The sequence below is a fragment of the Hemitrygon akajei genome, chromosome 6 (genome assembly GCF_048418815.1).
Source record: "Hemitrygon akajei chromosome 6, sHemAka1.3, whole genome shotgun sequence".
Classification (NCBI taxonomy): Eukaryota; Metazoa; Chordata; class Chondrichthyes; order Myliobatiformes; family Dasyatidae; genus Hemitrygon; species Hemitrygon akajei.
In genome coordinates this window covers 69,527,613-69,549,900 of record NC_133129.1, presented here as the reverse complement: position 1 = coordinate 69,549,900, position 22,288 = coordinate 69,527,613, and the positions used below count along the sequence as shown (strand labels likewise).

The 22,288-nt window shown below is 42.4% G+C and overlaps 1 long non-coding RNA gene across 4 annotated transcripts in view; it reads right to left on the bottom strand.

The window, feature by feature from the left end:
• LOC140728726 (uncharacterized) overlaps window positions 1-22,288 on the bottom strand; it is a 94,062-nt gene that overhangs the window by 49,403 nt on the left and 22,371 nt on the right. For all 4 annotated transcript variants that reach the window (XR_012099170.1, XR_012099169.1, XR_012099171.1 and 1 more), the window contains one exon: window positions 9,117-9,197. This is a non-coding gene — a long non-coding RNA (uncharacterized lncRNA). The remainder of the gene's footprint in view (window positions 1-9,116; window positions 9,198-22,288) is intronic.

The window sequence follows — 22,288 nt, the reverse complement described above, 5'->3', positions numbered from 1 at the left end:
TAAGAGATTCTGGAAGTGCTGGAAATCCAGAACAACACACAAAAAAATGCTGCAGGAGCTCAGCAGGTCAGACAGCATCTATGTAAATGATTAAACAGTTGATGTTTCGGGCCAAGACCTGATGAAAGGTCTCAGCCAAAAACGTGGCCTGTTTATTAATTTTCATGCGCGTAGGTGCTACCTGACCAGCTGAGTTCCTCCAGCATTTTGTGTGTGCTATCTAAGAGCAATATGCCTATTAATGATTTGTAATCTGTTAGTTCTTGTGAAGGAACAGATGTTCAGTTAGAAAATGCGTCACATTCTCCCTATTCATTCATTAAATTAAGCCAGAACCAGAATAAATTAATGTCAAATTAGACTTTATCGTACGGACTATCAAATTCCATTCCCCCCTTTGATCTTAATCTGACAAAAGGCAAGATCTTTTTATTTCTTTTATCTCCGTCAGCATTCTTCTTTCAAGTGAGTTGTGGTGGCTTTTCAGGACTAAGGCACTAATGAAAAGAGCAGCCAGTTATTCCTGGAACCCTGGATCCTAGAAATATTTTAGTTAATATCTCTAAGCACATTAGACCACAGTTATAGAGCCATTGAACACGGCAGCATAGAAAAAGACCTTTCAGTCCATCTAGTCTGTGCTGAACCATTATTCAGACTAGTCCCATCAACCTGCACCTGGACCATAACCCTCGATACCACTCTCGTCCATGTACCTATCCAAATTTCTCTTAAATGTTGAAATTGACCCTACATCTACCACTTGTGCTGGTACCTTAATCCACACTCTCACCACTGCCTGAGTGAAGAAGTTTCCCCTTATGTTCCCCTTAAACATTTCACCTTTCACCCTTAACTCATGACCTCTAGTTGTACTCTTTTCAAACCTCGGTGGAAAAAGTCTGCTGGCATTTACCCTATCCATACCTTTCATAATTGTATTTATCTCTAGCAAATCTCCCCTCAATCTTCTATGTTCTAGGGAATAAAGTCCTAACCTATTCAGTCTTTCCGTAGAACTCAAGTCCTGGCAACATCCTTGTAAATTTTTTTCACACTCTTTCAACCTTATTTATATCTTTTCTAAAGGTAGGTGATCACAGCTGCACACAAAATTCCAAATTAGGCTTCACCAACATCTTATACAATTTCTACATAACATCCCAACTCCTGCATTCAATACATCGATTTATGGACACAAATGTACCAAAAGCTTCCTTCACAACCCTGTCTACCTGTGATTCAAGGAATTATGGATCTACATACCAAGATCCCTTTGTTCTACTACACTCATCCATGCCCTACCACGCACCGTGTAAGACCTTCCCTGGTTGGCCTTCCCAATGAGCAATACTTCACACATGTCTACATTAAATTCCACATAATACAGAAGTAAGTGTCTGCACTAATCAATGAACAACAAGCTGTGGAAATGCAAATATAATTATATTATTTATTGTTATTTATATTTGCATTTGTGCAGTTTATCAAGCAGTTGTAAATCAAGGCAACTGGATTTGCTGTGTTGTCTCGAAGACTTTTCGCCACTCATCCAAGAGGCTTCTTTACATCTAATCCATGGTGGATAGTTTTCCAGTTTATAAACTTTGTGAGTTGTTTAAAGCTATCCCTGTTATATGCGTCTTCAGACAATGTGTCTTCACAGTTGTGCATTGAACCTATTTCTACCAACTTCTCCTTAAATGCATCCAAAACTCACAGTTATGCATGTGTGTGTGGTGGAATCTGCGAGGCTGTTGGCCGACCAGTATTGTGTGGGACGAGATGTACTGCTTTCCTGTCAAAACAAGCCAAGCGCACCCACCCCACAGTCTCACTCCCGCCAGTTTCGCGTTGGTAGTGGCAGCGTGTGGATGTGTGATCATGCGCTCTTAACCTTTTGCTGTTATTACCTATGGTGAAGTGATTTTGTGTTTGAAATATTTAACCATGCCTCCTAAGCATCCTACGTCAAGTCCTGGGCCATCAGCCAAGTGGCAGAGAACCGCTTTAACACTTGAAAAAAAGTTGGAAATTATAAACAGGGCCGCGTCAGGTGAAGATAACACAGCTCTGGGATGCTACTTCGGCCTGGGTGAGTCCACAATCTGGAACATAAAGAAAAATGCTGAGAAAATTAAAAGTGCAGTGATTGATTCATCTCAAGTGTCTTCAAAGATTGTTACCAAAGTGCGTCACCCGATTATGAAAAAAATGGAGAAAATGGTGAGTTTGTACATTCAGCATGAAATGAAGAAAAAAAAAACACCACGCAGTGCCAACCATCTTTGAGTGAAAGCTTTGGAAATTAATGGTTGCCTTTGTTCAGAGGTTAGTGAGGAAGTGTCAAGTGATATTGCTAGCTTTAATGCAAGTAGGAGATGGTTTTCTAAGTTTGTTAATCGTCAGAGGCTTCACAACTTAGCAAACAACCCTCACCACTTTCTTCAAACCAGTGTCATCTACACCAACTCCACCTCCACCTGAGCACTCCACACTTGTCACATCTCCTGCTACCGGCAGTTCTGAGAGTTCCACTAACTTGCCAGAGAGTTCTGTGAGTCTTCCTTCACCCCTTGCTGTCCTTGACGATCCTGATGACCCACAACCATCCACCTCATCCACGTAAAGCTGCCCAACACCACTGCACAACCACTCATCTCCTGGAGCCTACACACCTGCCACTGTTGGTGAGTACTTTATGTTAACTTTCTATGATTTATTATGTTGAATATTACCCTAAATTGATGAAATATAATACGAATGTAGCCTTGTGGTACTGCTTTTGTGTCGTATTAGCCTGAAATGTGAATAAGTTACGGATAAAACATATTTAGGAAGCCCACCAGAACACAACCCTATTTTCTCCATTTAAATAATTATTCACATAATGCGTTTCCATACTATGTGTCGACTGCAATGAATGGATCCCTTGCATATAACGGGGATAGCAATCACATGAGAGCCATTAAGAGTCATAGAGGTCATGAGAGGGTCATTAGTCTTCTCTTTGCATGAATGGAGGTGTGAACTGTTGTCCAGATGCTGGGGTAAAGATGTTAGGTGTCTTAGAAAAAGGTCATTGTTAAACCTTAGGCTACGTCCACACTAGACTGGATAATTTTGAAAACGCCGGTTTCGCGTAAAAATGATAGGCGTCCACACTAAGCATTTTTGAAAATACTTCTGTCCACATTAAAATGGATATTTCAGCAAATCTCCTACTGCGCATGCGGAGGACACATCTACTGAAAACAAGCGACATGTTTGGAGTTGAATCTCGCGGTGAAAGATTTGCTGCGCGTTTGTCCAGTGTTACGAACCCCGTAACTGGGTCACTTACCAGCAAAAATAGAGAGGTCCGTTGAAGTCTGATGGTACTATTTTTAACAGTATTTATTAGTAAAAATACACAAAAATAATATCAATGCAAACATACAGATAATATACGTCGTCAATACTAAATCTAAAAGTGCGGGTATAATAATAATCAATAAGAAATAGCTCTATTGTTGTCTAGGGGATAATGTATTGTCCGATGGAAATATAAAAGTCACTCAGTTCATTCAGGCTGCAGCCTTTGGTTGGAGTCAAGAGAGAGATTTTTAGAAACTTGCCAATTCTTTTTATGATTTCGATCCTTCGAGAGTTCCGTTGGTGTGGCCGGTCACTTGTGGCCTCTCCTTTAGCTAAAGCCGTTCTTCCATGGTAAGGCCCCAATCCCAGGCAAAGGGAAAGGACACACACGAGCCCCCCACCGGCTGTCGCTATTAAACGCTGTCACGGGATTTCTAGCGTCTCTCCTGGTGCATCTAAAGGGGTTGTTCCCCAGACCCTCTTTTATCCTTACTCACAGAGTCTCAGATGTCACTCTGGTTAGGATGATGCAATCCCACAACCAGCCCACTCTGGTCATCCCCTGAGGGCTTCAATGAATGGTACAGTACTCAATACACAATTCCGTCTCCAAGAGACAATGGCCATTATCCGTGGTTTTGTCTTGCTGAGGCCAGGACACATTCCAAAACCTTGAGGATTCTCTCTCATTTCCTGGGTCCCAGACCCGATTTAATAGCGATCTGGCGATTCTCAAAAAGGAGGGGGCTGCTTTGTACCCTTCGGCCCCTCAGAGTTGTGGCACATTCGTAACACCAGTTACAGACTAGAAAATCTTAAATGACGGACAGCTGTTGGCTCTCGCGCAGGAGGACTTAAAACTAAAAAAAAAACAAATACCAGAGCTTATGGAGGCAACTGACAGGGCGTTCACGGACAGTATGACCCGGCTGACGACGAACATTGAAAAACTGACTAATTCTGTTGCATTAATAAAGCACCTTGTTAAATGTATAAAACATGTCTGCATCAGTATTATCTTGTATTTCCATACAATGTTACATTAGGCTGTTACACATCTATTGTCAGTGAAGTACTTGCATAGCATAAATAGGTAAATCACCTTCATACAAGCAAGGGCAGAAAACAGGGCAAAGTGAGTATACTTATATTCAGTAAGTTATGGATCAAAGTATTTGGTGAGCACATTTCTAACTCTTCTGGCTTTAGTCTCGTTACCGTCTGTTCTGAAATTGTTAGGTTGCGTTCAAGAAAACAATGAAATGGAACGCTGCTGCCACAATCTGTTCTGGCACATCATGACAGCATTTTTAGATTTCTCCGGTTACCCCGTCCACACTGCTTCGGCCAATCCAGCGTTTTCAAAATTACACACTCTGGAGGGCACTTTAGAAAAGTTCCGTTTTTGGGGGAGGAAAACGCCGTTTTAGTGTGGACGGAAGGTCAAAACAAAGAGAAAAAGCTTCGGTTACAGATTTATCTGGTCTAGTGCGGACATAGCCTTGGTGTTTGCAATGGAGACTGTTGAACAATAATGCAGTTTTATGAAAACATCTGGTAAGTATAGGATTAATTTTGTGGAACTTTCTAAAAAACGATGGGAAGAATGATCTTTCTCTATGTTAAATGAAGCTCTATGAACTAAATACAAGACACGGGATTGAAAGAAAAATCTTTCTTTAATACGTATCAACCAGACGAATACCATTCATTGCTTTGGAGAAGTGTGTGATTATTAATTCACTCTAATAGAGAAGGATTATGTCATTTACAACTATTTTTGCTCACCAGTTTTGATCATATCGTAGTTTCTTTCATGTCCTGCCAACAAGTTCTGCTTTCTAGCTTTGGCATTGTATTGATTTGTAGCAAGATAATGTAATTAAATTTATCAAAGAAATTTTTGAAGTTTGGTACTTATATACAATGGAAAAATATTTTAGTTTGGATATCTGCCACTCCTGATACTTAGGCATATTTTTTGAGCTTATCAAGATGGGAATGGCACAGGACGTCTTTTGTTTGCAAAAAGTTTAAATGAAATGAAGGTCACCTATTTTGACTTTGGCCTCACGTACAATGGTGGTTTAATAAGATCATATTCTACGTCCAAGAAACATGGGTTCAGTACAGAATGTGGGCAGATTCACATTCGACCCACGCTGAAGTAGAGCAATAGGTAAAACCAAAATGTTCAACCTTTGTACCACAATGAATATTTATTCCTGTCTTTCTGCCTATGTGTTCTACTTTTACTCAGAATGAAAGCCAGATTGTTTTTCTTGAGAAAGGCATTGTCCAGAGATTGTGAATTAACACTGCTAATTTAGCACTGATATTAAAATCATTTGCAATAATGTTCGTTATGGTTCAGTGGTATCATTCTCCTTTCTGAGGCTGCAGGTGTCAGGTGCCCAGACATGTAATCCAGGCTGACGTTCCCAGTGGAAGCCCTGAGGGGAAAAGTACTATTAAAGACATCAAAGGAGACTTTAAGAACACATAAACACAAGAGATTCTGCAACACAAAGTACACTGTAGATGCTGGGGTCAAAGCAACACGTACAACAAGCTGGAGGAACTCAGCAGGTTGGGCAGCATCCGTGGAAATGAACAGTCAACATTTCGGGCTGAGACCCTTCATCAGGACTGAAGAGGGAGGGGGCAGGGACCGTATAAAGAAGGTGAGGAGAGTGTGGGAAGGAGAAGGCTGGTAGGTGCCAGGTGAAAAACTAGAAAGAAGAAAGATCAAGGGGTGGGGGAGTTGAAGCAGGGAGGGGATAGACAGGAAAGGTGAAGAAGGAATGTAAGGGGAAAGCACTATGTATAGTAGAAGAAGGCAGAATCATGAGAGAGGTGATAGGCAGCTGGAGGAGGAGGCAGGGTGAAACTGGGATGGGGGAAGGGAGAGGGAGGGAATTACCCTACAGTGGGGGAGTCTAGGACCAGAGGGCACAGCCTCTGAATTGAGGGATATCCATTTAGAACAGAGTCGAGGAGGAATTTCTTTAGCCAGAGCATGGTGAATCTGTGGAATTTATTGCCACCGGTGGCTGTGGAAGCCAAGTCATTTGGTTTATCGAAACAGAAGTTAATAGGTTCTTCATTAGTAAGGGTATTAAAGGTTATGGGGAGAAGAGAGGAGAATGGGACTGAGAGGGATAATAAAGTAGCCACGATGGAATGGCAGAGCAGACTCAATGGGCCAAACAGCTCCTATGCTTTATAGTCTGATGATCACCTCTGAGCTCAGAGAAGTGGAGTGCTGGCAAGTTATCGTCCACAGCAACTGTGCTCAAAGAAAATAATTTCCAGGATTGTCTTGAGGTCTCTAAGTAGTGCAATCACTCGAGTTGAATATAATATTCCCCTAATGGGTTGTCCATTGGTGAGTCCTCAGGTTGCCGTAGAGGCCAATTCGGGATCCACATATCCTGGTACAGTGTGGCCAGAGTAGATGGTGGCAGTGGTCAGTGGTTATTCAGTCTCTCCTTTCACAGCATCCGCTTGATCTCTGTGGCACGGCGGGGGATGATCACATGTAGCACAGCCCTTTCTTGAACAGATTTCCTCCAGATGTATCTACTAGGTTCAAAATCTTCCCAGGTTTTAGATGTAATGTTGAATTTCTTTGGGCTGATTTCCATGTTATCTTTGAAGTGTTTTCTTTGCCCACTAAGGGCTCACTGACCTCCCTTTAACTGGGAGCAAAGGATCGGTTTGGTGAGACGTGCACTAGGCATCGGGATGGCATGACCTTTAAATCGGAGTTGGTGTTCATGTTGTTACAAGGATCAACCCCTTAGTAATAATGCTCAGAGAGGCACAGAGAGAATCTGTGATTACCTTTACAGTCTCAATGGAAGAACACATGTACTTACACAACCGAATACCTGTGTGCACACCGGTAAGTTTTCTTGACCCTCAATGAACAGCCAACAAACAGGAAAGGCAATACCCAGAAAAGGTGTCTATGTGTGCCACGTTATCCTAATCTAATCTCCACATGTGTGTGGGGTCCTCCACATCTGCTATGGTTGGTCTCTGGAGAGTTGTCGCTAATTTGCATTTGAAGCTTCTGCTTTTATATTAATTCCTTACCAGTTCCAGCACTGTATTTCAGTGTTATCGGCTATGGGTCATCTGACTGACCTGTAACACCTTCTTACTGGCTCTGGTCCAAGCCTGCACCCATTTATTGCCCTACTTCCACACATGACAACTGGTAAATTATGGCTCTTTGTTCTAAATCAGTTACTAAACCATTAATCACCTCAAATCACTCAGGGCAGATATAGACCCCAGCATTCACAATCCTGCATGTTATATTATAACAAAGAACACTTCACAAATAACTTCTTATTTGAAAATGATCTCTAGTCCAGCAGATTACCTGGAGCATCATTGTGTCTACTTTAAAACAGTGATTCAGCCATGCAAAACCAGTTCGCAAAATGGAGGATGCAGATCAACTTCACAAAATGGAAGCCTCCATTCCTTTGACCTCATGGCAAGAAGAAAGACAAACAAGAGAAAATCTGCAGATGCTGGAAATCCAAGAAAGAACAAAGACAATTGGCTTGTCTACTTCCACTGTCCCTGATTCATTTGAATTCACCAATTTGTAGACTGCAGTTCTTTCTGGCCAACATCTCCCTCCCCTTGATCCAAAGATATTTATCTTAGAATCATTATCCTCCCCTCATCTATTGACTACTGATAGGATTACCTTGCATCCCCAGCAGGTGTGCTACACATACATTATATAAAGATAAAGGTAACATTTACTTACTGAATTCATACAATGTTTATACATCTACCCTGTTTCATAAAAGCACCATCCTCTAATTTTTGACAAAATCATTATCCTCTACCTTTTGTGTGATTTCAGCCTTCCACTTTCTGAGTTAATACACATTAAACAATACAATTATCAGTGTACATAAAATTAATATTACAGCGGCATGCAATAATATCCTCACCCATGGATGTTTTTGAATATGAAGAGTGATTATGCGGAAAATTTGAAGTTAATAACTCATCTCCTTCTACCCTGGGCCACAAACTTATCAATCACCCCTGTTGAGTTATTAACTGATGAGTTATTAACTTCAGTTGGCGCGAGGCCTAGTGGGCAAGGCATCAGACTAGTAACCTGAAGGTCACTGGTTCGAGCCTCAGCTGAGGCAGCGTGTTTGTGTCTTTGAGCAAAGCACTTAACAACACATTGCTCTGCGATGTCACCGGTGCCAAGCTGCATGGGTCCTAGTGCCCTTCCCTTGGACAACATCGGTGGCGTGGAGAGGGGAAGGCCAGCAGCTTGGGCAACTGCTGGTCTCCCATACAACCCTGCCCAGGCCTGCGCCCTGGAAACTCCAGGTGCAGATCCATGGTCTCTCGAGACCGACGGATGCCACCAATATTAACTTCAAACTTTCTGCATAATCACTTAAAGAGTTGAACTACATGTGCATGTAACGAGAGCTGTATAACTCATCTCCTTCTTCCTTAGGCCACAAACTCATCAATTGCCCCTGCTGTGGACACTTTCTGGAGGTCCAAGATCCGTATGCTCCACGACCGCTGGACTAAGTGTGTAAATGTAGGAGGGGACAATGTTGAAAAATAAATGTGCTAGGTTTCTAAAATTGACTCCTTCTACCTTAGGCCACAAACTTATCAATCACCCCTCGTATTTGATCCCCAATTCCAAAACTTACTCCAGAAGCCTGAGTTATGCAATATTTTATTATTCTTACCAGCGTTTGTTTTAATTACTTCTGTATGTTTAGTCCATTGATGGATTATCTCCTTTGCCTCCTCCATAACACATCTCCAGTCTGAAATACAACAAAATACATTATTAATAACACTTTTTTCTGAAAAAATTATGGTAAACAATCACTGCAAACACTGAAAAGACAAGCGAAGGTGAAGCTGACCCAAGGTCCAGGCATGTTCGAGATGAAGTGGTCGGAGCGAGGTCAAGGCATGTTTGAAATGGAGTTGAGACTTATGAAGCACAGAAAAGTTGGAGCAGAGGAGTTTTGGAGCCTGTCTCCCTAAACTGAGAGCGAGATTGGATTGATTCGGGTCAATTTCTAAAGGTCAGGTACAAGCTGTAAAGGAGCAGTGGGGTCCAGGCCTAGAGAGTATCGATGTGGTAGGGCCCAGGTCTTAGAATGAGGAATGATCTGATGTTTGAATGATCTAAACGCTGGGCCAGATGGATTGAAATGGCCAGGTGTTGGGACCAGAGGCAAAGTTCGGGCCAGTTCTGCTTGCTACTTCACAGCATTTGCTTTGCTTTTCGCTGCACTGAGTCTGGGGCAGTGGGCCAGCCTCGGGCTTCATGTCTGCAGGGTCCACGATGTTTTGCTTCGCTGTGTGATGAGCTGAGGCTGAGGCCGTGGGCCTGCTCCGGCTGCTCTCAGCTTCGTGTCTGTGGACTCACTTTTGTTCTGAATGCTGTTTGCTTGCTTTTATTGTTTACATGATTTGTCGTTTTTCTCTCTCCCTCTCTCTCCACGTTGGGTGTTTGTTGGATTTTTTGTTATTGGGTTTCTTGTTCTGTGGCTGCCTGTAAGGAGACGAATCTCAGCATTGTATATAGTACACATACTTTGATAATAAATTACTTTGAACTTTGAACTTTGCAGTCCAGTCAGGAAACAATACAACTTGGTAACAACATAGTCCCACAAGTATCATCTATATCAGTTCGTTGGGTTATGATGTTCTGTTTTGTTACCATATCTACTGCTAGCTGAAAAAATGCTCATCCTTCAATAGTCAAGTCTGAAGTCATGTTCCCAATTGCAATATTATTACTTTCCAAAGGACACTGTTTCCATCCCTTGGCATAACTCATGGCTGCCACTGCTATATAATATGTTTGTCACACACCAATTCATATTGCAAAAATTCATTATTTACGGGACAATGAACAATCCTCATAAATACTGAAACGACAATTCAGAAGTTTGTCTTGTCATCTCTTCTGTGTAAGCTCAGTGGTCTCCCCTTTGATGACATCTTCATAAGTCTAGCTCTTTCCCAGTACCATTCACAACAATAGCATGTGTTAGTGGGTTTCTTAAGGATATTCAAGTCTTCTCATGATATTGTGAACTCTTTTCAAAGGGTAGGTTAGATTATTTCCATGTTGGGGAATATGGAATACTGTGCTAACATAAAACCTTCCTTTACCATAATCACAGGTACCCCGTACTCTGTTTGTTATTGTAAGGCTTGTAATGTGACACAAGGGCACCTTTTCCCAAACCCATTCTTTTAGTTGCTCATCTGATACCCAAATTGGTACCTGATGTGCATCAAGTTGCAATAATAGTGAACAACCAACTACTCTATGTAGTACAGATCTCAGTTTTATGCTATTCGGTCAATAATCAGATTCTTTGTATCTTGAAGTGGCTTCAGAAATCTAAGTGCATCCAGAGTTACCTGGGAAGCACTCCAACAAATTTAATTAGTCTGTATCTGGTTCCGATATTTTTCTCCAGTAATATCCCGCAATTTCTGCTAAAGGGACTAATCTGGTTTTGTAATTCTGCTATATCTAAGGTATTGACCGTGGCGACCCTTGATCCATAACCTGCACCTGCTAATTCCAACAGTCCTCCCACCCTTCTATTTGTGAGCTGTTTAAACTCACTCCTGGCTAGTTGCCTGCCAAGAAGATGAGTAATTAACTGTCTTGTAGACAAGCACCATTATTCCAGTTAGATTTTTAAAAATTACCTGGTATCCTGGGACAGTGTTGTGTTGTGCAGGGTCTCACTACATTTAGACTCTGGTGTAGTTTAAGTTATTCGAGGTTGTGGGATGGTGATTTCCTAATAGTTCTTGAAAACCCTGAAAGGGCCTGGGGCCTGACAGAAACTCTTACCCATGTCCCTTAGTGTTCCTTCCATTATACTCTTCTTGTGTACAAAATCCTCCAGTGGACAGTTTATAATGATGGAAGCAACCTTTGAGAAATTTTCTGACAGTATCGCACTTATTTCGGGTTCTGACAAATCTAATCATAGCAACTCCACCTTCATGTCTCTTCTGCTCATGGGTTTATAGAGGGATGGAACCTGGTGTTGCCACCATATTTCTTATTATCATCGGTACAAAAGGCAACACACTGCCCTGTTGTCCCATGCTGTTGCACCATTTTGGCATTCACACTTCTAAGTGTTCGATTCATCCTTTCCACAGTTGCACTTGACTGTGCCTGGTCCCTAAAAGTGCCATGGCATCCTGCATAATCTGGCTGTAAAATGTGTGCCTTGATCCAATTCGATACTCTGAGGTAATCCCCAATGAGTAAAGACCCTTTCAAATAAGACTTTTGCAGTGGCTTGGGCTGTGATTGTCCTAGTTAAGAAAGCTTCCATCTACTTGGTGGAAGTATCTACCACTACAGGAATATATTTATACCCTCCTGGGGTGGGTGGCAAGGGTCCAACATAATCCATTTGGAAATCAGTCCAAGGCCCTTCCACTGGTCTAGTATGTTGGCGAGCTCCTTTCTTTACATTTCTATCAAGATTATATTGTGCACAGACCAAGCAATTCTTGACATAGTGTTCCATGTCAACCTTCATCCTAAGCTGCCATCACACCTCCTTTATCTTTTCCAGGGTGCTGCTGGCTCCCTGGTGTCCCCATGGATCATGGTACTAGTGGATCATCTGATTTCTTCTTCCCTTAGAAACCAGAAACTTCCCTTCATACACGACTACTCCATCTTTGACATGTACAGTATACCCTTGTGCTCTTTGTACTTTCCTGACCCTGTACCTTCAATTAATTTTTTTTTAAACTCCTTATCTTTCTTCTGCTCCTCAGTTAAATCCATAACCTTAACCTGTCGTCCCTTCTGCCTTCCCCATCTCCCCAATCTGCAGCTGCCATTCCTGCTTTGCTAAGCCTTCTTTTCCCCTCAAGGAACAATTCTGAGTGGACTTTCAAATTTATGACTCCATATCCTTTCCCCTTTGCTTCTTCAAATATATACAGCACCAGAGCAGCAGAACAGAGGGAGTAATACACACACACACAATGCTGGAGGAACTCAGCAGACCAGGCAGCATCTATGGAAAAGAGTAAACAGTTGACATTTCAGGCTGAGTCCCTTCAGTACTGATGAAGGGTCTCAGCCCAAAACGTTGACAGTTTACTCTTTTCCACAGATGGGGCCTGGCCTGCTAAGTTCCTCCAGCATTGTGTGTGTGTGTATTACTTTGATTTCCAACACCTGCAGATTTTCTCTTGCTTGTGAGCAGGTGTGAGGGGCTTTCCGTCAGCTGAAACAAATCCTCTTGTTTCCTACAGTGACAAATGTTGTGAAAAGCTGTTACAAATGTACATACTATCAGAGTGTTGACTGACCTGGGTGGAAAACAGTCTGGGTGGCTAACCACATACTGTATGTCACGGCTGCTGCCTCTGTACTCATGCTGCTGGGTAACTTTAAAGCTATACTATACCTTCCCTGGCCACATTCAGCCTCTAAATATATGTCACAGCCAGTTCTACTCTCACCCATCTGCCCTGAAGAGGAGCCATCTAAAAACAAACAAAATAGGGTTTTTCCTTTGTTACAAACAAGAGAAAATCTGCATGTGTTGGAAATCCAAGCAACATACACAAAATGTTGGAGGAACTCAGCAAGCCAGGCAGCATCTATGAAAAAGACTACAGTCAATGTTGCAGGCCAAGACCCTTCATCAAGACTGGAGATAAAAAGACAAGGAGTCAAAGTTAGAAGAGAGAGGAGGAAGAAACACAAGGTGATAGGTGAAACTGGGAGGGGGAGGGGTGAAGTGGAGAGCTGGGAAGTTGACTGGTGAAAGAGGGCTGGACAAGGGGTAATCTGACAGAGGACAGAAGACCATGGAAGAAAGAAAAAGGGGGGAGGAAGACCAGAAGGAGGTGATGGGCAGGCAATGGGATAAGGGGAGAGAGGGAAAAAGGGATGGGGAATAGAGAAGGGGGTGGGGGGTATTACCAGAAGTTTGAGAAATCGATGTTCATGCCATCAGGTTGGAGGTTATCCTTATGGAATATAAGGTGTTGCTCCTCTAACCGGAGAGTGGCCTCATCGTGACAGCAGAGGAGGCCATGGATGGACATGTGGAAATGGGAATGGGAAATGGAATTAAAATGGGTGGCCACTGGGAGATGCCACCTTTTCTGGCGGACGGAGCATAGGTGATTGGTGAGCCTACTCCCAATCTGCATTGGGTCTCACTGATATACAAGAGGCCACACTGGGAGCACCAGACTCAGTATATGACCCCAACAGACTCACAGGTGAAGTGTTGCCTCACCTGGAAGGACTGTTTGGGGCACTGAATGCTAGTGAGGGAGGAGGTGTAAGGGCAGGTGTAGCACTTGTTCTGCTTGCAAGGGTAACTGCTGGGAGGGACGAATGGACAAGGGGATCACATAGAGAGCGATCCTTGTGAAAAGCTGAAAGTAGTGGGAATGGGGTGGTGGAGGGAAAGACGCGTTTGGTGGTGGGATCCCCTTGGAAACAGCAGAAGTTTCGAAGAATTATGTGCTGGATACAGAGGCTGGTGGGATGGAAGGTGAAGATGGGGTGAGGACAGACATGCGCAAAATGGAAGAGATGTGGATGAGGGCAGCGTTGATAGTGGAGGAAGGGAAGCCCCGTTCTTTGAAGAAGGAGGACACCTCATTCATTCTGGAAAGAAAAGTCTCACCCTGAGAGCAGATGCGGCAGAGATGGAAGAATTAAGAGAAGGGGATGGCATTTTTTCAAGTGACAGGGAGGGAAGAGGTATAGCCCAGGAAGCTGTGAGAGTCAGTGGGTTTGTAATAGACATCAGTGGATAAGCTGTCTCCAGAGATGGAGACAAAAAGATCGAGAAAAGGGAGGGAGGTGTTGAAAATGGACCAGGTAAATTTGAGGGCAGGGTGGAAGTTAGAGGAAAAGTTGATGAAGTTAAGAAGCTTGGCATGGGTGCAGGAAGCAGCACCAATGCAGTCTTCAATGTAGCATAGGAATTCATTCCTTTGTTTGTCTCTTTGTTCTTGTATATAGCTTTCTGATCTTCCACCTCTTCCTTATTATTTTTGATACAGGTGGTACCTTGGGATGATTTGCTGTCATATCCTGATGGCCATGTGGCCCTCCAGTACAATAAAGATGATCTGCAAGGAAGGTAATACCCTTTATAGCTACATCTCAAACCTGCAGTGTCAAGGCTGACTGACCAAAACAACAGTACATTCAGTAGTGGCTAGATAACTGTGTACTTTAAGATGGCAAATGCGGAAATGTTGTTTGGACCAGTCCAGTATTTAAGTAGAACTTCCATTTGCAATTTACATGACAAAATACTGATTGCTTCAAAATTATTTTCCAAGGAATATCAGAGTCAAAATCACTATGTCAAAAATCTTGAGCAGCATCTTTTATGTTCTGTAAAAGGAAGCAGTCTTGTTCATAAAAACAACTTTTGGGATTGCTCCACAAAAATTGCAATTTTGTTATATGCAAGCACTCTGCCTGTTGTTGATGGGGGGGTGGGGAGATGTCGCTATAATTGCCACAATCTGATCTGTTTCCCTTCTTGAATTTGGTCATTATTAGATCATCTCTGAGCTCTGAAGGCAGTTGTTCCTTTGTCCTGACATTTCGAAGCAGGGTATTTATGCAGTGCAGGAATGCTGGTCCATCTTCCATGAGGATGTGCTGGAAGGCACTCTGTTTCTTTCAGGATAGTGCTTCTGGACCTGTGGAGTGGTATCAGGTTTGGTAGGTGTTTTGTCTAAGACAACGTTCTTGGTGTCACATTGCTGTCAACGTCATGATCATCACTGGGAGGTAAGTCCAGTGACTGTAATGTGTCTATCTTGTTGGACGCATTCGACTCAGGTGTGTTCTTCAGATGAGCATCCAGTATCCGGTCCACATGGCATTTTCTTGTCTGATCTCCAACATCCACTGTGTATATCAGTGATCCATTTCTTGTAGCTATCTTACTAAGTGTCCACTTTTCTTCTCAGTAGGAGAGGACTTCCTGTCCTCCCTCGAAGCTCCTTGTGGATTCTTGGCAATTGGCTGAACTGTTTATTCTGCATTTCCCTCCATGGGTCTGGTTTCAGGAGGTCTAAGTGAGATCTCAGATTCCTGCTCATAAACAGCATTGTAAGTGTTTGTCATCACATGAATAGGGTTTCCATACACAAAAAGGAAGTTGTCCACCTTGTGGTGTAGAGAAATATCCTCCTTGTCAATCGCTTTAATGGATTTTTTGAATGTTTGGATAAACTTCTCAGCTAACCCATTCATTAATGGATGGTGAAGAGCTAACTTGAAATGTCTGATGTCATTTTCCTTCATGAACAATCAGAATTCTTCTAACATGTATTGAGGTCCGTTGTCACCCACAATTTGTTCTGGTAAGCTGTTTCTGGTGAAGATAGTCCTCAGCACGGATAGACTTTGCTGAGGCAGTTGACTTCATTGGTATAACCTCAAGCCACTTTGAATGAGCATCCACAGCAATCAGCAACATGGAGTTCAATAGGTACTCTTTGCTATGGTAATGATAGCCACTCCCATCGGTGCAACGGTGCCAGTAGGAGTGCATATTGTACTTTTTGGCATCCTGAACAGTTTTTGGTCAAGTCTTCGATCTGTTTATCTATTCCCTGCCACCACATGTAACTCCAGGCAAGACTCTTCATCTTGACTGTACCCGGGTGAAACTTCATGCAGATTCTCTAACAGCCTGGTGCACAGTTTAGAGGGAACCACAACACAAGCTCCACACATCAGCGTTCTTTGACATACCAACAGTTGGTCTTGTCTCACTAAGAACTCTGGAAACAGGGTTACCATGAGCTGGCCATCCTTGCATGATAATTTCATAGACTTTTGATGAAGTCGGGTCATTCCTTGTTTCCCTTTGTATTTCAGAATTTGTTACTGACAGTTGATCCACCAATTTGTTGTGGAACACCTCTGCTGGCTTACAGTATGAAGACTTTTCTTCTTCAGTTGCCAATAGTGGAAGATGTGACAAGCCATCGGCGTTGTGGCTGTGTTGTTTGGTACCCTTGAACTCTATGACATAAGAGTGGGCTGATAGGAACAATGCCCAACATGGTAACGGGGCCGCAGTCATCACTGGAATTCCCTTCCTGAGATTGAAAATGGACACAAGGGACTGGTGCGATCTGTCACTAGTGTAAACTTTTGTCTTTAGAAGTAGCGGTGGAACTTCTTTATTCCCCATTCTAGACTAAGGGTCTCTCAAGTTGTGTCCTGCGCTCATCTGTGATCTTGAAGCAAACACAATCAGATGTTCAGATCCGTCTTTCATAGTGTGTGACAAAATGGTCCAATGCCATAAAATGACACATGACACACCAGTCTGACAGGCAGGGATAGGTTATAATGGTAAGCGATTCATCAGATGTTATTAGTCTCTTTCTTACCTTGAATGCTCTTACGCATCTTTCTGTCCAGTCCCACTTTGCCCCTGTTTGCAAAGTGTGTTCAATGGGTGCAGCACTGTAGCAATGTTTGGGAGAAACTGGTGATAGTAGCTTACAAGGCCCGAGTATGACCTGAGTTGTGACACATTTTCTGATTTGGGTGCCTGTAGCACTGCATAATCTTCTCTTGTGACTTATGCTTGCCAATGAAATGTCCAAAATATGAAAAAATATGTCCAAAATATGAATTCTTTAAAAATTCACAGGCGGCCCCGTTACCATGTTGGGCATTGTTCCTATGAGCCCACTCTTATGTCATAGAGTTCAAAGGTACCAAACAACACAGCCACAACGCCGATGGCTTGTCACATCTTCCACTATTGGCAACTGAAAGCCAGAATTCAAAAATTCACCCTCTGCACGCAAACCATACTCACTCACCCTGGTAAGCACTTCACCAGGTTCTGGAGGCACTCTTCATCGTTTTTGGTCAGTCACGATGAGGTCATCAAGATAACACCTTGGAGCACCTAGTCCATTGTTCTTTGCCAAATTGTTAGCGCAGATACAATAACAATGACAAAACAATTATACTGGAATAGTCCCTTGTGAGTGTTGATTGTGAGGAACTTCCTGTTTGACTCCTCAATCTCCATTTGCAGATAGGCTTGTGACAAGTCAATCTTTGAAAATCTCTCCCTGCCTGCCAAAGATGCAGAAATGTGTTCCATTCCTGGCAGGGGATACTGCACAGTACGCAGCACCAGGTTGATGGTCACTTTGAAATCCCTACATATGCAAATGGTTCAGCCTTCCCTTCCTTGATCACTGGGACAATGGGTGTGGCTCCACTCAAACCCGGAGAGCATTCCAGATGCCTCCAAGTTCTGACATTTTGCATTCACTTTAGGATGCAGTACATAAGGTTCTGGGTGCACTTTTTCAGATCTCCGTCATTCAATTCAATTCTGGCCTTCATGCCTTGGACTTTACCAATCCCCTTCTCAAACACATTCTCATTAGCATTAATTAGCTTTGCCAGTCTCTGGTTAATGCTGCTATTTGGCCTGCAGCTGCCTGTTTATGACACACTGAGAGCTTTGATTGAACACCAGTCTAGTTTCAATATATAAGGCTCTAATTGCTGTGTTAGCCCTACATTCACTTCCGGTTTGTCTTTGGGAGACACTTTTTCACCTGTGTAGGTCTTTGGCATCACTGAGATCTTCTCTAGAAAACAGTCTGTTGTAGTCAGTCTCTGAAATTATTGACAAAGCTGACCCTGTATCCAGCTCCATTTTCAGTTTTATACTGGACACATCTATTGTGATCCATATGATTTTGTGATCTGCTTCAATAACACTATGCAGTTCTAGGCATGGCTGTTCACCTTTGTCAGGGTCTGGTTTGTCTGTTTCACATTCGGTCACTGTATGCAAGGCGCAAAAATGTGTCCAGTTCTGGCTGGGCCATGTGTAGACTGTCCGTGGACACGATAAGAAGACTTTATGCATTTGCTTAGTTTTGGGTTTGAAATTTTTCACACGGTTGTGCTTCTTGTCTGCCTTTCACACTCTCGCTCTATGTGATCTTGTCTGTGACACTTTCTGCAACAGTCATTTGCATCGTGGGAGGATTTGCCACATTGAGAGAGAGAGAGAGATCGATCAATGCATATGCGTAGACAACAGTCCATATGTAGTGCTAAGGGGAGTCATTGCACTAAAAGAAATAGATCCATACATTACACAGGTTTTCCCAAAACAGGGCCAGAAGCTGCTGTTGGGTGTCAGTGTCAAGCAAGCTCTCAAGTTTTAGTCTTCAGCTGGTCTGCTTCTTATGAACCCTCTTCTTTTTCATGAGTTTGATGGTCATGGTGGAACAGATTTAGCCGCCACCTGCACCAATCATGGCCCTTGTGTTATTCACATTGCGGCAGACTCTAGCTTAGAGAATGACAGTTAATGAGATGTCACTATTTAGATCGGGGGTGCTGCAAGATGCCTTGAATTTGCTTTTCTGACTGAAGAGAGTTCTCCAAGGATCATGGTGGAAAACCTTGTGAGCTCCTGAGATCCCGAGAGCGATGCTGTCTGGAGCTTAGCTCCTGGGGAGGTCACTGTGGTAAACTATGTGTATACCTGTCTGGACACGCCCCTCTGCTGACTGCTCCTGTGGCTCCTCCCACAAACCCCTGTATAAAGGCGGTTGGAGGCACTGCTCCTCCCTCAATTTCCAAGATGTTGTGGTCACTTCTGCTGCTAATAAAAGCCTATCGTTTGCCTCCCGTCACCGAGAGTTATTGATGGTGCATCAGTCACCCATGGTGGTAAGGTTAAGGGGAGGAACAATCCAACCAAGACCTCGACAGTGGAGCTAATGAAAGGTGATGACACATCCCAATAGCAGCGAAGGTGGAGGAAGGCTGCAACAGTGAAGGGTTGCCGGTTAACTGTGATACTGCCCTACAATTAGTTTTATTTCATTGTTGAGTAGTATCCAGGCTGCTGGCCAGGAGAAGGTCATGGCCAAGCTCTAAGTGGGTGGAACCCATGAAGTACCCTCATTAAAATTTATGCTGCTCAGTGTATGACTACTATGTGTAAATGTGTAAACTATGTACATTGATTGGGAGTAAAATGTCTGTCTTTGTGAGCAAAACTGTGTAGTTTGTATTTTTTAAGAAACCTTTAATTGAAATGAAATACTTAGTTTTGAAAAAAATATAAAAGCTGTGTAATTAGGAATAGCAGAATATCTGCTGAACTTGTTTGAATTTTTGAGTTCTAAAGACTAAAATGTACCAGATGAAGGCAGCTTCTTGAGCTAGTATGAAGCTTCATTGTATGAAGCAGAGGACACAGAGTTCAGGGTGTGAGTGATGTGGAGAATTGAAGTAGCAGGTAGCTGGAAATTCAGAGTATTGCCTTTGCTTAGTCTCTCTCTTATTGAGGGCATTGAACTATGAGCAGTGAATAGATTGGAAGCTGGATAAGTAATTCAATTCTTCACCCAAGAGGATCATCTGGAGCCCAGGACTGTGGTTATCAGGGAAGATGAGAGAACCAGAAACATGATAATGAAATTTTCTAGTTGAGAACAGGAAACAGCACCAATAAAATCATCATAGTAGAAGGAAAGGACATGGAGGAGGACTCGCGCTGGACTGCAACAAACATTTCCTCCAAAACAAGGCAGACATCTCTAGGACTCATAGGACTCTAGGACCAAAGCAAAATCTTTCATTTGGAGGAAGTGAGAGTTAAAAAAGAAGGAATTTGACATGAAAGGCCACGGTAGTCAGCAACTCCAATAAATGTTTATTTTTCTGTCAACTTTCCAACTGAATTATCTCAATATTATTATAAGCTAATGGATTCCCTTTGATCCTTAATAACAACTACACCTGCCAATCCCCCCTCTCTACAGGCCAGACCTGATAATGACTGTAGTCCTGCACTGCTGTAGATGTGGCAGCTGGCTGTGATGAAGATGGGACAGTTTAGACCAAGAAACTGGAAATAGCTAAAGTGATGATGTTGACCTCATAGACAAAAAAGGAAAAGCAAAAAACTTTATCAAGTGGAAACCTGTAATCATTCAGAATTCCCTTTGGTAAGTGACTTGAAATTGACATTTTTTTTCTATAAAACTGAGCCATGGTATCCCTCACAACAGAAGTAAATAAAGATCAGTAATGATAATATGCCCTCTTTTGCCATCTATGCTTTCGTTAGGTTTATCTTTGCTTGCCTAGTTAAGTACCTGTCTGCCCAAATGCCACCTAAATATACAAACATTTGTAATAATTGAATGTGATTCCACCATCTATTTTGGCAGAACATTCTAGATATCTATCATTCTTAGTGTAAAACAGTTATCCCTTAGATGTCCTTTAAAATTTCCTTTCCCCTGTTATTTTTATACCCTTAAAATGGGAAAAGGATGTTGCCCATCTACGTTATTTGTGCCTCTCAGTCTTATATACTTCAATCAGATCATCCTTCAGACGCCTTCAGGAAACAATAAGTTTGATCTATTGAATTTCTTTCCATAACTGAAGTCCTCCAATCCAGGTAATGTACTGGTGAATCTCCTCTGCACTTTCTCCAATACATTCCTATAATGTGGAAATTGGAACTATACGATACTCCACGTGTGAAATTTCTTCCTTCACTATCCTGTCGATCCTTGTTGCTACTTTCAGCTGGGACTCCTAAGTCTCAAGGTACCGTAAAACCTGGAATTCAGCTGATGTTCCATGAGTAAAACATTCTTTGAGGTAATACACAATCATTACATCAGCTTCGGGATCACTGAGATTCAGCCCAGTACATCACGGGTAAAGACCTCCCAATCATTGAGTACATCTATATGAAACACTTTCATAGGGAAGAAGCGCCCATCATCAGAGACCCCCATTACCAAGGTCATGCTCTCTTCTCACTGCTGCCTTCAGGACTCACACCACCAGGTTCATCCATCAGGCTCTTGAATAAAAGGGGATAACTACATTCAACTTCACCTGCCCCATCATTGAAATGTCCCCACAACCAATAATCTCACTTTCATGTTCTCTCATGTTCTCATTACTTATTGCTATTTATTTATATTTGCCTTTGCACATTTTGTTGTCTTCTGCTGTCTGGTTGGTCTTTCACTGATCCTGTTACTGTTATTACACCATAGATTTGCTGAGTATGCTCACAAGAGAATGAATCTTAGGGGTGTATATGGTGACATTTATGTACTTCGATAATAAAAGTTACTTTGAACTTTGAACTTTGAAGTAGACTTGTGAGAATCATTAAGTTGCTGCCAATTTCACATAGTGATGTTGTTAACAATTGGTGTAGTTTTTGGCATTAGTATTATGAAATCCCAATGTGTACAGCACCATTTACCACTTTCTTTGGTACATGCATGGGTTTCCTTGCACTGAAAAAAAATTACAATTTACTGTAAATTTAAATCTTTTAATCTTTTAAATCTGCATTCCTGCACCAATGTTTTCATTGTACCAGCTTTAAAATGTATTGAAATCGTGCCGATCATATTTGCCCTGATCATTCATTGATCCTGGAAAAGCTTGTGCAACATAAAGGACATTTAAAGTTGGTGCTTATGTCAAGAGGATTGGGAGCACATTGACCCTTTATCTGAAGTCTCAAATATATAGAGTAATAGAGCTGAACAGCATGGAAACAGTCTATTCAGTCTAGCACATCTATGCCAACCAGTCAGCACCCATCCATGCTAATCCTACCACCCAGAACTTGTCCCAATCCTTTCAATTGCTCATCTACAGATTTCATTGATGTCAGGAATCCTGCTTCCACCACTCTCTTGACCATGCACTCCAAGTATTTAGCACACTATGAGTGAAAATGATCCTTTTCATATCCCTTCTGAATCTCTTCCCACTTCCCCTAAGTCTAAGCTGGGA